The sequence below is a fragment of the Nyctibius grandis genome, chromosome Z (genome assembly GCF_013368605.1).
Source record: "Nyctibius grandis isolate bNycGra1 chromosome Z, bNycGra1.pri, whole genome shotgun sequence".
NCBI classification, from domain to species: domain Eukaryota; kingdom Metazoa; phylum Chordata; class Aves; order Nyctibiiformes; family Nyctibiidae; genus Nyctibius; species Nyctibius grandis.
The window spans coordinates 89053109-89070163 of NC_090695.1; positions in this window are offsets into that span (position 1 = coordinate 89053109).

Genomic DNA, 17055 nt, shown 5'->3' on the forward strand with positions numbered 1-17055 from the left:
ATAGGCTAAAGTCCAGAATTCACACTGGGACAGTGAAACTTTTCAATTATGCCAGAGGAAGGTTGGTTGTGACCACTCTTCTGGCTCTGAGTAGAAGCTTCTGCTCAGTTTGTTGTAGAGATGAAAATGTATTTTTTAGCAGAAAATTGGAGAAAAAGAGAGTGAGACACAGGCTGACTCTTAGACATCTGCTGCCAGCAGTTGGCAAGATAGCTAGTGTGAGCTCCATAAAGCCTCGTGCAGGAAAAAGTACAAGGAATATTGACAGAAACATGTTTTGATAGGGCTTAACACGTAGTTGAGTTAGCTTGCATTTAGACTGGATACGTGTTGTCTGTTGGTTGTTTCTGTTAGTTTAACTTGGTGTATAGCTGAATTGCATGTCTGCTTTTGGTGTTAGGGATGCAGGGTGGCTTTCAAACATCAGACTTGCACAGCATTGCACTTACAGGGTGCATAACAAGTGTGATTATCTTCCTTCTTCTCTGTTGTAATGTCTCCCAATTACCAAGATCAAAACTCTGCAACAAGTTCTGACAGTATTGAAAAGTGCATCAGCCAGTCTTTGTAACTATTACTGGTAATTAGTGTCACAATTGAAGGGGAACACAGGAGGCAATACTGTTTTTTTTTTTGTTAGTAACAGTATTGGATCATCAGTAATAATGATGATGAAACTTGAAATCCATGGCAGAATAAAACCAAAGCATTTCAAAGGTTAGAGCCTTTGTAGCCTCCTGATCCCAGCTTTCCCAAATGTGCCTGTGCCACACAGCTCTACCAGACAGAAATAAACACCCAAATATTGCACAGTCTTATTATAAAAAATGGAGGTTTTGATTCTTATGCTATGCTGGCGCCCTACAAGTTATGTTTGCTCCCTAAACAATTTTTGGACATTTCAAAGCAAATTAGAACTGAGTTACTTCGGTTAGGCTCCGTTCTGCCTTTGACAGCCACTTCGTATAAATACATCTAGCTTATTTTCTCTGAAGCTAGTTTTGGATAATTGTATCTAAAACATTCCTTATTAGTAGTGAAAGACCATGAAGCTATAAATGTTTTAGTTTACCTGGCTACTTCATTATTTTTTTTTTCTGATTTATAGAGGAAAATATTGAGATGAGATCAGAAGATGAAATTTCCATTTCTTAGGCTCACATCTGGAAGTTAGTTGCTTCAAGTGCTTCAGGTTGAGTACTCAAAGTTGTAAGCTGTTTTTAGAAATCTTTCAGAAGAGTTTTCTGAACTGCCATTTATAATCTGCACAAGTTTGTTACGAACTTTACAAAACTAATGCAAAACCATAGGCATGATATAACGTAAGTCAATGTGCGATCTGTAAATAAGTTGATTTTATCCACTCGCTCGTTCTTTCATAGATTCATTTAATCACACTCCCAGGTATGACTTGTGTGCAACAAGGCAATTAATCATTTCTCTAAATGCTGCTATCAGACAAAAAGGAATTTTTCCTTAATAAGACCTCAGCACAGAATTTAGCTCTTGATCAGAAGTGAGGATGCATTTCTGGTGACACTCATCTTTTTGGAGGCTACTATAACCTTTTAAGAAGGTGATATATGCCATGAAATTTGCCCAAATCCAAAGTTAATGCGAACATTTCTGGAGGTGTGTTTAATGGTGTAGATGTTTTATGTTGACCTTTACACTGTAATGAGTACCTCCCAAAGGGAATATTTCTGGTGTTTTCTTAGTAAAAATTTTTGGAAACTGAAAGAAAATTCATGTTGGTGAGAAGAAAAATGTTTTTTTTCCTGAACTTATTTAATTTTAATCCAAATACTAGCTGGTTCATTCTTCTGCTTTGTCTGTGCTTCAGTCTGCATCTGGCCAAGCTTGTAGATTTGTAGCTAAGTTACTGAAAAAACTGTATACTGGACAGATCACTTCTAATGATTTAAGCATCACTTCCTTTATTTAGGACAATTTCTTACTTACTGGATTTCATTCACTGGTTTATGAAGTTGTTTGTCAAACTGAATTCTTTGTAGTCCTGCACAAAGATTCTGGTATATTTCGCCACCAGCATGGAAAAGAAGTTTAGGTCTAATAGCTACCTTGGAAGAATTTTTATCTGGATTAAAATAAAAAAAATTCCTGAAATTGAAGATCTGTTTTCCTGATTCAGGGAAAAAATTGAAAATGCAAAAGATTAAAAGTGATTTAGGACTACAAAGACTATGGAATGACACAAAATTTCCATAAATACTTAAGAAAATAATCATTATGTTTTATAATTAGTAAACTGAAAAACTTGGTAAGGACCAGAGTGAGGAAAAACTGTTCTCAGGAAGGGAAAAAAAAACCCCAGATTAAAACCTGGAATAAATTTATCCAAACAAGCAAAGTCTGATGTCAGACAGGACTTTTCGAGTGGATGTTGGAATGGTTTGTCCTGGGCTTGTTCAGGGCCCAGTTCTAACAAATGTGCTTGTTAGTGATTTGGGAATGAGCATGGAGAGGAGACTGCAATGGTGGATTTGGGAGAGAGCTCTTGTAAAATGATTGCAATTCAAATAAATCTTGAAGGACCTGGAGACATGGTCTGCTATTAAAAGGTAGAATTTCATGAAGACAGAGGCAGTATTAAGGAAGTATTAAGTAAGTATTAAGTATTAAGGAAGCAAAACTGCTCAGCACAAGTCCACTGTGGCATCCATGGCTTTACAGCCTCAACAGAAGAGGCCCTGAAAGTGGAGTGGATTGCAGGCTGACTGTATGCCTGTTTGTCAAGAGATTGAGGCTGCTTATTTCATTAAGGCACATCTCACTTCAGGATGTATTAGCAAGAGTTTTGCGTATAAGAAACAGGAGGTAATTAATCTGTGCTATTTGGAGCTAATGAGGCAGAAGTATTGCTCGGATTTGGACATCATGCTGATGATGTCTGACAAGGTGATGTCAAACATGCTGACAAATTTCAAAGGAGAGAAAAATGGAAATCATGACCTGTGAAGGAAGATTAAGGGAAGTAGGTTTATTTAGTCAGAAGAGAGAGGAAGGCAGGACGATGCAACTCTTCAGTTGCTCGTTTTTTCATGGCTAGGTCAGGCGGGAAGAAGTAGAATGCAGACTGCTGGTACTGCTGCTAATGAAACCACATCCCAAATCATGAGAGTGCTCTAAAGCATCTGCTGGATTAGACAGCTCGTGCCAGAATGCTGATGTCTACTGTGAAGGATGAATTTTACCCAGTTTTATGTCACTCCGCAGCCATTACAATGTTAACCCAAAGCTGTAAGGAGCAAAGGTTACCTTCTGAAGAGCCAGCATGGAACTAGTGGGTCCATGCTGAAAAAAATGAGTGGTGGCAATTTATCTCTCAATGACAGTAGTACAAGCCAACAAACATTTATGATGGGGCAGGTAATAGTATATTATTCTGTTGCCTGTATGCATATTCTTATCCTGCGTGGATGTAAAGTAATCTGAGGTAGTTTATCCTTAGTGAATTAAAAATGTGTTTGCAAAAAAATAAGGTGAGTCGTATTTATGGAGTCCAGGTCATTATGGATTCAGGCAAATACATTATATTGTGTATTTTTAGGAAAGAGTGAGAGCAGGAAAGCACGATAGCAGGCTAAATACAGAGGTTATAGAATTTCCTTTGTTGCTTGTTAAGAATAGGTTTGATGAATATCTGTGATAGATTAGATCAATATTCTTCAGTCCTTAATGGAAAGTTTGTATTACATAGTCTTTTGCCATCTGTTCCAAACCTCTCTTTCACTGATGTTCTGAAAAAGGCACAAAACACTACCTTTTTTTTCAAACTAGGTGCTTTTTCTTCTTCTTCCAGCATCTTCTTTCGTTCACTTTTTTTTTTGTCATATTATATAATTTGTTCTCTGATCAGATCTCTTTGTCTCGGCAAAATAAATGCAGCAAACAGTTAAAAGAGAAAAGTACTAAGCAGTAGAGAGAGGTAAAAAGATTGGAGACAGGAAGGAGAAATAATTGCCTAATTACGATATTGTGTGTGCAGAATCCAAAGGGAATGCTCTTGCTGTGATAGAGTGAAATGCTACAGGAAGAAGTAGGTGTAATAAAGAGGAAAGCAGTGAACAAAACAGAATAACAGAGCAGGTAAGGGGAAATTCAGAAAGCTTGTGGGAGTTGAAAGAAGAACGAAAACAGCCGGGGGAACGAAGAGAGAACAGCTGACAAATGGAGATAGAAGCTGAAAGGGGACAGGAGTGGAGCAGATGGTGGGTGGGGTGGGCAAAGCAAGAAAGTGAAGTAGCTGAAAAACTAGTTCAGGGTAGGTAGTAGAAATGGAAAACAGCAATATCCAGGGAGAGCTCAGTAAAAGGACTGGAGCTGGGGGGAATGGCTGAAAAGTGTTGAAGGAAGCTGAGAAGGAATCAAGTAATCAGAGAAGACAAAGAACTAATGTTTAAGACAGCATAACGTCAAAAGGAGAAGAGCCCTACAAAAGGCTTCTCAGGCCCTTCAGCCAACTCCTATTTTAGAGCTGCTCTTGCCACCAGCCCTGAAGCCTCCTTTTCCAGGCGCTGGCTGTTTATTCCAGTGTTAATATAGCCTCTCCAGCTTTATCTTAAAATCCTGGTTTCATCTCATCCTGGTGGAATAGGGAAATTAAAGCTCTGATACGTAGAGATGTAAGTGGGCAAACCAGCACTGACTCAATTCTGTACAACCTTCCAGTTGGTATAAACTGGTGGATGCTCAGGAACATCATCTGGGATTCTGTGCTGTAGAATACGTTTGTGGGCTCTGCATGCCCCAAACTAAATATGGTATACTTGTGTGTGCAGTCAGGTTTGTAGTGGCATGGATGATATTTTGCTGTTGCTGTCTGTATCGTGGATTCCCCAAGCCTTTCCTTTTTAGATGAATATTTTTAGTTTTGTGTGGTGATATTGAATCACGTGGTGGGGAACCTTTATGAAGGAAAGGCAAACTGTGAGGGGGGGAAAAAGTGCCAACAGCTGTTAGCAGATGTTCAAAGACGTGAATGTCCCTTTATGTATCAATCTTCAAGTAATGTAATTTTCTGCAGTAATACACAAATTTTGCCCCATGAAATTCCCTTTTCTATGGGGAACACTGAACAAGATAAACAGTCAGCTATAGAATTTAATAATCTCAGTTGATTTTGTTTAATTTTTAATTGTTAATAATTCTTCACCATGTTTACTGCGCCAGTATTTGGAATAAACCAGGGTAGTACAAAAGCAGTACTTTTTAAAAAATATACTACAGGTAAGATCAGATAAAGCAGTGTTTGTCATCATTCATATGAAATTCTCCTTGGAGGTTAGGAATCATTCTTCCAATTACTTTGGTCAGGGATTGAAATTCAACACTTACAAGAACTGAAAATTATGTTGAAAAACTGAAGATGAAATCCCATCACCTTACAGACATTTAAGGTTCATTATTTGCTATTGTATAATCTATTTAGATTACTTTATAATGTAAATAATAACTGTTTTGGGGATTTAAAATGGTTTTTGTATTTTTGTCTTACCATTTGAGGCACTTGTTTTTGTTCTTGGCAAAGGTTTTCAGTTTTATGAGGAAAACCAAGAAAATAAGTAAAAATTTAATCATGGAGTATTAGGCAAACGAGGGAAAAACAAAAAAGGAGAATTGCAATCCTATCCGTAGTCTCCCAAGGCCCTTAGTGTCAGTAGCAAATCTGGAGTCTGGTGGTTAAACATTTCTATTGTGTTGCGCTCGGAAAAGGAGAGTTTTAATAGTGTTCCTGTTAACTTGAAATATTCTGTTGAACAGTAACAGGTTTGTTCACAAGATTTCTTGGAGTAGGACTCTGAGCCCATTTGGAACAGACAGTAGTTCTTATGAAAGAACTATTCTTTACCTATATGAAAATTAAGCCCTGCAGGTAACAGTTCTTCCAGTGCTACAAATGGTAACTCTGTATCTAGTGTCTAACAGGAGTGAAAACCTGTAAGAAAAAGGTTGATGGAGGGCAGAAAGGGCACTCTTCCAGCCTCTGCTGCAAATCACGTCAGCTACCACATGCTTCGCTTAGTAGAAGATTAATGTGGTAAAGTCACGCATTCACCCTGGACTCTTTTGATGTAACTCCATGATACAGAAATGCAAATATTCTTATATCTTCTTGTAGAATCCTTTTCATTGCATCCTGTGAGTCTTAAATTAAGCTTCTTTTTCAGGTGGTGCTCAAATGACCCTCTAACCTTTGCAGGCTTTACATTTTGATTAGGGGAAGAATAGGATAGTCTTTCCCTTTTTTCCAGATCTTCCTCATATTATTTTTGTTCTTCGTTTCATGGACTGAGGCATAATTAATAATTTTGATATTTAAAGTATTACCGTCTGAATCTTGTATGCTCATATGAATACAGCAGGTCACATTTCTCAGGATTATTATTCAAGGTCCAACAAATACAGGCAGCTGTCATGATGCTCAGATCATTTGGTTCATGTTTCAAGGATATCTCAGTAACTGCAGGAGGCAAACACTTGGACCAAAACCTGTTAAGACAGATGGGGTCCCAGGATCAGCCAAAATGGCTGTTACCATCCATGCCGTACACAAGAATGAAAACTCTGAAAATAAAAAGGAAACAGGAAAAGCTGCCAGTCAACCAGGCCACACACGAAGTGCTCTCACCCCAACTTTCCTTTGAAGATCTGTCCAATGTAGTCTATAAAACTTATATAAACAAGCTATTTTATTCTCATATGTATGTGATAGATTTGAAAAGACTTATATTTTAAAATAAGTATTTTAACACTAGTTTATCAAGGGCCTTTCTCTATGCCTGATTTTCTTACTTTTCACTCCATACCTGTGAACCTGCTGGCCAGTTTTAGCTGTTTTGTAAGGGGCTAGAGATCTCAGAGAAGAAATATATTTACTTTTTTCTTAAATTTCTTTTATTTTGCGAGGTGGGAGATAGACCATGTGAGTGCCTCCACTGAAAGCAGTAACGGAAAGTTGCTTTATTTGACATTAGAGAATCTATATGAAAGGAGGCACTTGAAATCAGCCTGTATTATATCACTGCTTACTGGGCTTATTTCTAATACTTTCTATCTGCTGTTGTAGGAGGATCTGTTGAACTTCTGGTGCAGTAGAAGTTCATGACTTTTCATATAATATTTGCATTAATTTAATTAACTTATTTTGTAGTCAACCCTGAGACTCTGGATTTCAGTGGTCAAACAGTTAATAGCATGTATGCTTAGGCACTCTTTAATTTATTACTTAGCTATGCAATGGAAAGAACTAGGGGATGCATGCTCAGATTCTTTAATATTAAATTTAATGGCTCTGATATGCAATTTCTATTGTAAATTAGATTAGGAAACAAGTTTTGGATGTTACTGTTTTTAAAGTTAGAAGTAGAAATTGTTATGAAAAATCTCTCAATCTGTGAAATAAGTCTTAATAAGACAACATAAAGCCCGAGAGACTTATTTGGATCCTCTCTGTAGGCATGGGAGCTGTATGAAAACACATCAGAGTGTTTTTCTTTCATCAGACACTTCAGCAGCAGAGTTAAAACAGCTCGGTCTGCCATAGCTTCTGTTCTTCTAGCAGCCCTGTGTGCCAACTGGCCGATGTAACCATCTGTGGGGTTTTTGTGAGGTTTTTTAAGCATTTATCATTTTGATCTGGGGTATAAATGATCCAAATCCTTATAAATGTTTAATAAGATGTCATGTGCAAGATATTTTATAAAATTATTGTAAAATACTTCATGTAGGAAATACTTCATTTAAGATTTTGCCAAAGAAAGCAATTCCTGGTTGCAAATAGTAAACCACTTACATGGCTGTTTTCAATGATTTATTTAGCTTTCAGGGTATTACGTATCTAAAGAGAATGGGAAATTTTTTTTGTTTAATTTGTTGGAGCCATCTTGAAAATCAGAAGCCAGAGATTCTGGCAAACAATTGAGAGGCTTGAGTATCGAGTAGTGCGTAATTGCTGAAGATCTGACACACACCTGGGCATGTTTTGGACAGTGTTTGCAGCTCGTTAGAGTGCTAAAATCACAAAGAGGGTGTGAAATAGAACTCATTACTGCTGGGGACTCATCTGGAATCATCCCTTCATTTGAAATATTCTAAACAGTATTTGTTCCAAATAAGTTTCTCTAAAGAGTAATTATTCTAAAGGGAGAGCCCCATATTTTTTGACATCAGTAGGCAAAAATTCATAAACCTGGGATAAACTGAAGCAAAGAGTGCAGGCACTTATCCAGATGGTGGCATATTTCTCCTACATCACTGAGCTGAAGTGTGAGGCAGAGGTTATTTATGACTACAGAATCATGTTGTGAGTATGATGCTTTACACAGAATGCAAATAAGTGAACTTTTTAGTGTTGGTGACCAAGTGGAAAAATTATATGTACCTGTTTGGATGAAGCAAATTTAAATTTGCTGTTTATCTCATTAAGATGTTTTTCATTCTATACCAGCCATTGTTTTGACCCCCAAAAAATCCAGTTATTGGAAAGGAAACATGAAAACAGAGTTATAAGCTTCTTTTAAACAAAGCATTTGTCCTTAGAGTTTTTGCGTAAGATATGTGAGAGGTGGGTTCTCCAGGGTTTTCTGAGGGACCTGAACTGCCCTTCACGCAGCCCAGCAAGGAGCACAGTCAAGCTGTCAGGTGAAGGACAGGCAGGCAACCTGTGTGCTAAATTCTGCTTATATGCAGATTGCATGGAGTTATGGGCACACAATTTAATAATTCTGTCTTGTGTTTTCTTTTTTTTAAAAAAAAAAAAGACAACTAACTTTGAAATGAAATAAATAAATGTAGTAAATATATTGGGATACTCTTTATTTTTATTTGTGCAATATAATGTATTCCACAGAAAATATTACTTTAGAGGGAAGTTAAGGCTACAAATTGAAGGTTCCAAAATTAAGGGCTGCCATATTGAAACATCATTGCCCTGAAAGCTGAACCAGGCATAACTGGGCTGGGGAATGTGGCTAGCTGTGCAAATGCTTTTCTGTGAATGGGAATACATTAGCTGGTGCTGGTGAGGGAGGTGACATTCCTGTTTCCTTACACACTAAATACCCAGTCATGGGTTTATTGATATTACTTCAATCCAACAGCATGACTTTAATTAGAATACATTTTGTCCTCTGTTCAGGAAGGGAGGAATGATTTAGGAATCTCTCTCTCTCTCTCAGCACTGCTGGCACTTCAGGCAGATGCTTGTCCCTGCGAAGCGCAGGTGTAAGTCTGTACTGACCTATGAATAGTGTAAAGTGATGTACTTGCCAGCTAGTTTGTGGATGAATGATTTGTTGTGAACATTTCAGGGTTTATAATGGTAATTTGTGTTTGTGTTAGTTTAACAATATTTTTATTTCCCTATCTCAGATGATTTAATTAAAATGAAGAAATTAAACCCCCTTAATCCAGATCCTTTGTTCACCTCTGCAAGTTTGCATTGATTTGAATACACTGATAGCAGCAGAATCCTGATTTCCATCACTGAATGGAGGCTTCATCTGCAAGTGCTGAACAGATTTCTCAGCTCTGATTTGTCTTGTGGATAACCTAAAGGTTCGTTCAGGATTTTATTTCTATCAGGAAAATAAATTGCTATAAACATGTGCTATCATATAATAATTTTAGTCACTTAGTCAAAACAGGTGAATGAACTAGAGGAAAGAAGTTATATTTGCATAGAATGAATGACTAGAAGAACAGGCATTTTTGAATCTAGGGAACTTTTTATAAAATGACAGATATGAAAAAAGTATCAGTTCTTTGCACCAAAGTTATTCAACTCACAGGGCAAAAAAAGTTCTAGTCGTAAGACTTTTTGATGGTGTTCAATGGTAAATCAATCTTTTGGGTATGAATCTGCTCAGATCTGCCTTATATTTCCTGGTGCTTGCTCTTTGTGTACAGCTCTGCTTTCTATAATCACATTTGCTTATATGATCACTGTTCCACAGTTAGCGTAGATAGGGCTTTTCTGAACAATCCTGCAGGCAAAGTGGGCTGTATGCAATTGCTTCAGCTTCTGCACCTGCACAGCATATATATACGTGGTGCTGATCCTCACACTGATGATATGAAGAGCTAATATGCCTTCCATCCCCCAGTACTCTTACCCAAGGAAATGAAAAGCTTCCTGTTGTTGGTTTATGGGTGGAAGAAAATTTAGATTTTATGGTTAGGCAAGTACCTTTCTCATTGTTCTCAGCTCATGAGTTTTCCATTGCAGTCCATGCCTTTGGGATCCTCTTGTCATATTTACAAGCTTTCTGCACAGTTGTGAGAGTGAAAATGCTAATGTAAAATAAAAGGCAGATATGTTGGCAAAAATACTGTATTTTTGAGGGGGAAAAATCAGACTATTATTAGGTGATAGCATTCTTTCCTCTCCTGTTAAATGCTAGACACATTCTGTAGGCTGCTGCCTGAAGTGTAGAGGTGTGCAGTGTGTAAAACTCATGCAGAGGACAGAAGCCGAAATATTAGAATATTTGGCATTTGTTTTACTGGACAGAAATATGTGCAGTGTGCTTTTATTCAGTGACCTATGGCTTTGGGCTGGTTTGGGCATTCTTGTGGCATGTGTGTAGCCACCAGCAGCAGCCAGCTAAGCATGGCTGGACAGGAGGGACCCGGACTGGGAGGTCTTTGTACGCTGAGGGTGTTACAGAGGAGATCCTGTCCTCTGTGCACAGTGCAACAGGGTGCAAATGCAGCCAAGTAAATAATAATGAGATCCTTAAATCCTCCATTTAGGGTTAATACTGCTGGTCTGTGCATAAATTAAAGACTGACATATGAAAAACTAAAATTTAACATGATAGTCCATGGTTGGAATCTAGGGTGAAAGTCATTTGTTGCATTGATAGTTTTTAATTTGTCTAAGCAGTATTGTTGGAACACTTTCCACTTGGCAAAAAAAGCCTCAAAAACTGGCACAATGGTGTAATTATTGATGCATACAAACTAATTATCTGTGTAGTTTTGATCCAAGGACACTACTGAAGTGGTTGTTGCCAAAATGTTTGTTAAAATCAGTATTGATGCAATTCTGCTTGAGTGTTTTCATTTTCAGTGCTGTATTTCCCTGCACACATACATTCACAAAATATGATGCAGCATTTACATCTAACAAACCCATGAAAACTTCTGCTCCTGTTCACTTTAATCAAAGTGTTTAGCTGAGATTTTTAAAGGAAGCTAATGAAACTAGCACTCAGGATTTGTGTCTAAGGGGTGGCACAGTGCCTGATTTCTTTGACAGTTTTTTATGTGAGGAAAGTTGTTTGGGTTTCTTTAATCCAAATCTTCCTTAGGATTTATTCTGTGCCTGGAACTTGGTCTGCAGTGCTGTGAGCAGCATTACAATGTGAGAAAGAGAGAGGAGTAGAACAAAAGAAACAAAAAGCAGATGTATTGGGCAATAGTATCTACTGAATTCATATTCTTCTGATCTAAGCTAAGGCAATCTAATACTCTAACTGCAAAGCAGATTCTGAGGCAGGTAATGTTAAGTTGGAAAAAGAAGTTCTTATTTCAGAATAAGAGCATCTATGTGGTAAAGGGAGAGATATGAAAGACCAAGTTTGTTGAATTTCTAGGTGTTGCTCTTTAAAATAAAGGCCTCTCAAAGAAGTGTAGGCCACGAGTTTAAGGCAGAACATTTTACTTTCTGATTCGTCTGCTAGAACTTAGATTTTCATCTTTGATTTCTGTCTCAAAACTAAAAAAAAAATTATATATTTACAGCACTACCTTTGTGCCTCTTTCAGGTGAGGAGTCAGGCTGGCCCCTGGGTGGCATTGCTGTCTCCAGGCCATGGTGCAGCAGTAGCTGCTTTTCTTGCCTGTCCTTTTTCTTTCAGCCTTAACACAGTAAGACCACAGTCCTCAATGAAACTTGAGAGTCTTATGCTATCTTTAATAAAGGGAGAAAGGTGTTTGAATTTAAACAGGACTTAGCTGTGAAACTATGTAGCTTTGTACTACCATTTTATTTAACAATACTGCTTCTCTGAGTAGCAGACAAGTAAACTAGAAAGGTAGTGTTGTATCACACAGCAAACGCTTCAGGTAAGATGACGGGCAGTATGGTCCACGCAAGCCTGTCAAGTCTGACTAGGCGCCTCACCCCTATTCTCCTGTTTTCATGAAGCTTTTCTTAGTGTGATAGCTAGAGGATACATTTCCATGGCTTCCAGCCCACTGTACAGGAGTCGCACTTCTTCTTGCTGGCGAGGTTGAACGGGCTTAAACAAAGGTTACCCAAGTTTCCAGTCAAGCACTGTGTGACTTAGGAGAAGATGAAGTGTACCTCGGCAGGGCCTGACAGTAAGGCTCACCTGAGCTGCACCAGCCACTGTAATGGAAACTATTGGCAGCAGAGATGACCTGGCTCAGGCAGTGGTTGCTTGTGCTGAGTGTTGCACTTGAAGCACAAAAAGGTCTTTCTTTTTTCCCCCTCCTCCACTAATTCTTCTGCCACCAGTGAACCATTATTTAGCGGTAGTGTAGTAGCTCTTCCTCTCTAGGGTGATATATTACTAATAAGTATATGAAAGTATGTTGTTTAATCTAAGAACTGGGGAGTAGTGTTTGACTTAATGGGCAATTAATATGTGGTGGTTAATGAAATCTACATATTAAACATCAAAAAGTGATTTTGCCAGTAGCGAGTGGAATTAATAATTTTTGGAATGCACTTTCAATGCAGTGACCTATCTTTACTGCTGCGATGATGCCATTAACAACAAGATCTGAGTTCTAGAAGTTGGTAAGATCTATAAAACATTATCACTTTAACCTTTGAACTTTACTATTAGTAGGAAGCATGTTATTAGAAAGTCTTATTTTATTCTGTAAATGTTTTCTCTGTGGTCCCGTGGATGGGGCTTGGAGCATCTGTTGCAGGGTGCTGTATACTTTATTGTTCCCAAGTGCTGTAGTACCAGTGAAACTCCTGTTTGTGGTACACTGCAAATGTCTTATATTAAACTCATGCTACATCATGCTTCCCAAAATGCTCACATACAGCAAGGGATGAAATGACAGTGATAAGCTTGTGAGCACAGAAAAGGGCTCACTGACATGGCTGGCTCAATCGTTGCTATCTTTTTCGATGGTTTAGAAAGAAATCAGGAGTGTTTGGTTGCCAGGGTTATTCCATGCTTTCCGTCTATCTGTGCTTGCCAGCAGGCACAGATCCTGATCTCGGTGGCTACTTCCTTGTGGATTGGTGTGTTTTGGTCAGAAGCAATTCTGCTTGCCTAATCTGAATGGCACTTAGTTCTGCCCCCCGCCCCCCCCCCCGCCAAGGCCCATCAAGTGTTATGAGCCCATGGTACTCATTCTAATACTGATAATTAACTGCTTGAAACTTCACATACCCTTGAATTTTAACACAGATTTTATAACATTTGTAAACAACAGTTAGCAGGAAAAAAGGTAAAATTGTATGTGTCATTCTGTTTTCTACCATACACTATTTGCAGTTCAAAGTGAATATATTTAAATGAACTCCCCTGCAGCTACTGTTTACAGTAGCCTTCAAAGAATGATGAAAGCTTTTAAATAATGTAGAATATTACATGACTTATTTTTCAAAACACATGCACTGAATGCTTTAGAGTGAAATGTCTGTGTTTCAGATTAGATGGATTGCAGACAGCTGCTGCATTTACTGAATGTTACAGATGGAAGCGAAAATAAATGCAGGGAGAAGACTAAGAAAATGAAGGATTCTAAAGAGTGCCTTCTGTCTGAACAGCAGTAACTTAAAGGCGAATCAGATCATCTCAGACATCGTCTTGATACCTAAGAAAATCTCACTCCCTCTTCCTCTTAAAAAAAAAAAAGAAAAAAAAGGCAAACCCAAATACAGGGTCTCTGCTTTCTTCTATGCATATTTTCTGTAAGTTTTCTGGGAGAAGGCTGTGCTGCTTCTCGTATTCCCTTCCCAACTTCTACTTGAGCTGGGTGTTACCTATTGCCAGCATTTCTTGTCTACACTGTTTTATCAAGAAAGCCTTTAGGTGTTAATGTAATGAAGTTATTACAGAGTTTAAGAAGCAGATAGACATTTCTCCATTAGATTATACATTTAACATTTTTTAGCCTGGAATTCTTTCTCTTGATACATTTGTAACACGCTAACTGCTGCTTAAGTGCATGCATCTTGACTAGATGCAAGGTAAGTAGTGAGAAGCCTGACCCAACTTCACACTGATGGCTGAGCAGACACGTATCTACCCACCTTTTTTTGGATGGGTTTCGCATTTTTAACTAAGCTTTAGGCTGTCAAAATTACATTGCTTACACTATGAAAGACCAATTAAATTTGGCATAAAGTGTGTCTATAAGCATTACTGCCTTGTAAAAGATGTAAACAAAAATGTAATTATATATATTTATGGAATAATTAGGAGAAATTTTTATTTAACCTCACCTCAGCTAATGGATGAGTTATTCCCTGAGCATAAAGCTATACACTTCACAACTTCTCAAGCTGAAATTCCTTTGTGGGTTTTGTAAACTCACACTTCTTTTTTTTTCTATTGCTAGCTTGTTACAAGTGATCTCTTCTACTGAAGAAAACATATTGAGACCTATCAGTTCTAGAAACTGTGCTACATCTCTAAAAAGTAGAGCACAGGATTTATTCCCCAAGAGGAACAGAGCTGAGGAAACTCTGTTTCTGCCTTCTCATCCAAAAAAAGCTTACAAGTCTTCTAGGAAATGCTAGATAGGTTTGAATGACAAACAAAATTGCGGTGTATCCCTGAACCACCTTATGGGCAGCTGTAAGTATAGGAGTCTGCTCAGGGCTTGCTGCTCTTATGTCCCCTGGATGCCTGTTGTACTGGGGCTTGGACGACAATGTATTTATGTAGATTTATGGTGTGTGTGCTGGAAGAAGCAGGGTTTTTAGGAGGCCGTGTTCTCTTAACAAAACTGGGGCTGGGATGAAGATTTCAGTGGATGATCTTTCTTTCTTTCTTTCTTTCTTTCTTTCTTTCTTTCTTTCTTTCTTTCTTTCTTTCTTTCTTTCTTTGGTTTGGAGGTTCCTGAGGTTTAATATTTAGGGGCTTTTCTTCCTTAGAAATAAGCACTTTCTGGCTTTGTTACAACTGCTATAGCAGGCTTTATGTTGAGTCTTTCTCCTTTCTCTTTTTTTTAAAAGCAGTACCTGCAGATGATCATCTTCTATGTTTATTAGCATAAAATTGGCAGATGGGTTAAATAGGATACTGTGTCTCTTGTGGTACTTACCAGATTAAATTGATAAAAAATGGAAATTTTAACCTATAACAAAATAGTGTTATACCACAAACATAAGGTGATTCATTTCCATATGGTATCACAGTTAAGGAATATTACAGAGACAAAATAATCTTTAATATTATAAGAGTTATAATCTGCAATAGCAATAATACTGCTTCAGGAGCCAGAAAAGGAAAACTTTCTTTGGAAAAAAGCAGTGCTGTGGAAGATTTGAGGTCTACAAGAGAAATGGTGTTATTTGTGTTAGAAATAACAAATAACAGCAAAACATTCTATAAACAAAGTGTGCGTTTTTTTTATTTTTGGCATTTGCACCATCTGTGAGAGTTTGTCAGGTTCTTCCTGGCTTTGCACCCTCTGACGGCTTCTGACCCTCAGTGTTTCTCTGCTGCTTTCTCCTTTAAAGTGTATTCTTGGTTGCTTTTTGTTCTCCACGTTATGGTGGTTCTTTGAGTTCGGAGCCTTGTTCAAAGTTTTTTTTTAAATGGAATTTGAAGATGTTTCTAGCTATATTTATATCTACTTTCACAATCTCCGATATAAAGCAAGCTTCTATTAGAAATGGATCAGTGCCAGTAAAGAGAGCAAGAGCCCATCTGACATGTCAGCCTCCTTCTTTACAGGAATTTAGTTCCTACTTGGCAAAAATCAGATGGACGACAGACACTAGGTAACACCCTGTCTTGCAGTTGCACAGCACAAGCTGAAATCAGATAGGTGCAAGGAATGAATTATTCTGTCACCCTTATAAAAAGCTCGACTAGCTTAGGACAAGTCTTGTTTGACAAGGCGGTGTAAGAAAGCTTGCATCACAGCTGTCTGTACGTTTACTGTACTTGTTGAGATGTAGGCAGAGCACTTAGATCATCAGGACTTATCAATCCATACACATATTTTCCAGCATAAATTTTTAATTCTTTTTAATAAAAAGCTGTTATTCAAAACCAGTGACTGGTTAGTATTCTCTGGATTCAGAATTGAAGTTGGGCAGATATTACTGTCCTCTCTGAAAAGTGAAATTATAGTAAATAGAAGTTATTCCATCACTATATATTATTTATGATACCTTTATAAATGTGGTGTTTTGCAGAAGCAGAGTAAAAGAAATGAATCTTTAATATTTGTATCATAGTGAGAGTTAATGAGAGGAAAAGAAACGTAATTTCTTGCAATAGGAAGCAATGTTACTAAAATTTCATTCCGCTAATTGGGGGGAAAGAAGTCTTCTGATGAATATGTGGAAAATATCCATTTATCATAACATAAATATTACAGTGGCTGGAAACAACCTTTCTCTTTAATATTCTTGTAAAGATTGGGTTAGGGTTTGGAAATGTTCTTCTCAGCAGGGTAAAATAGCCTATGTGTAACTCTGTTCTGCTATGGTTTGGTTGTTTCCTTACCCCCTAATGTCAGTAGTTGTGAAGAAAAAAATAATAAAAATAAAATGGAAGCGCTGGGTTTTAACACAGCTGATAGGTGAAATGAAGGTGATGGAATGTTGGTTTGTTTTTTTTTTTTTCAACTGTGAACTATTTTGGGTCTGTTCCTTGAAGACTGATATTTAAAACCAAAGCCCTCTGGTTGTTTATTATTATGTGAAACTGTTTTCCTGAGCGTATTTGTATATCTTTTGCTGCAACCATATTAGCTAATGTGACCTCGGTGTACAGCTGTGGTTTGACAGCCTGGTTCTCTGCCAGTGTGTGTGCACCTCTCAGGTTTGCCTCTGAATATCCCTTCAGCCCCTCGGGAT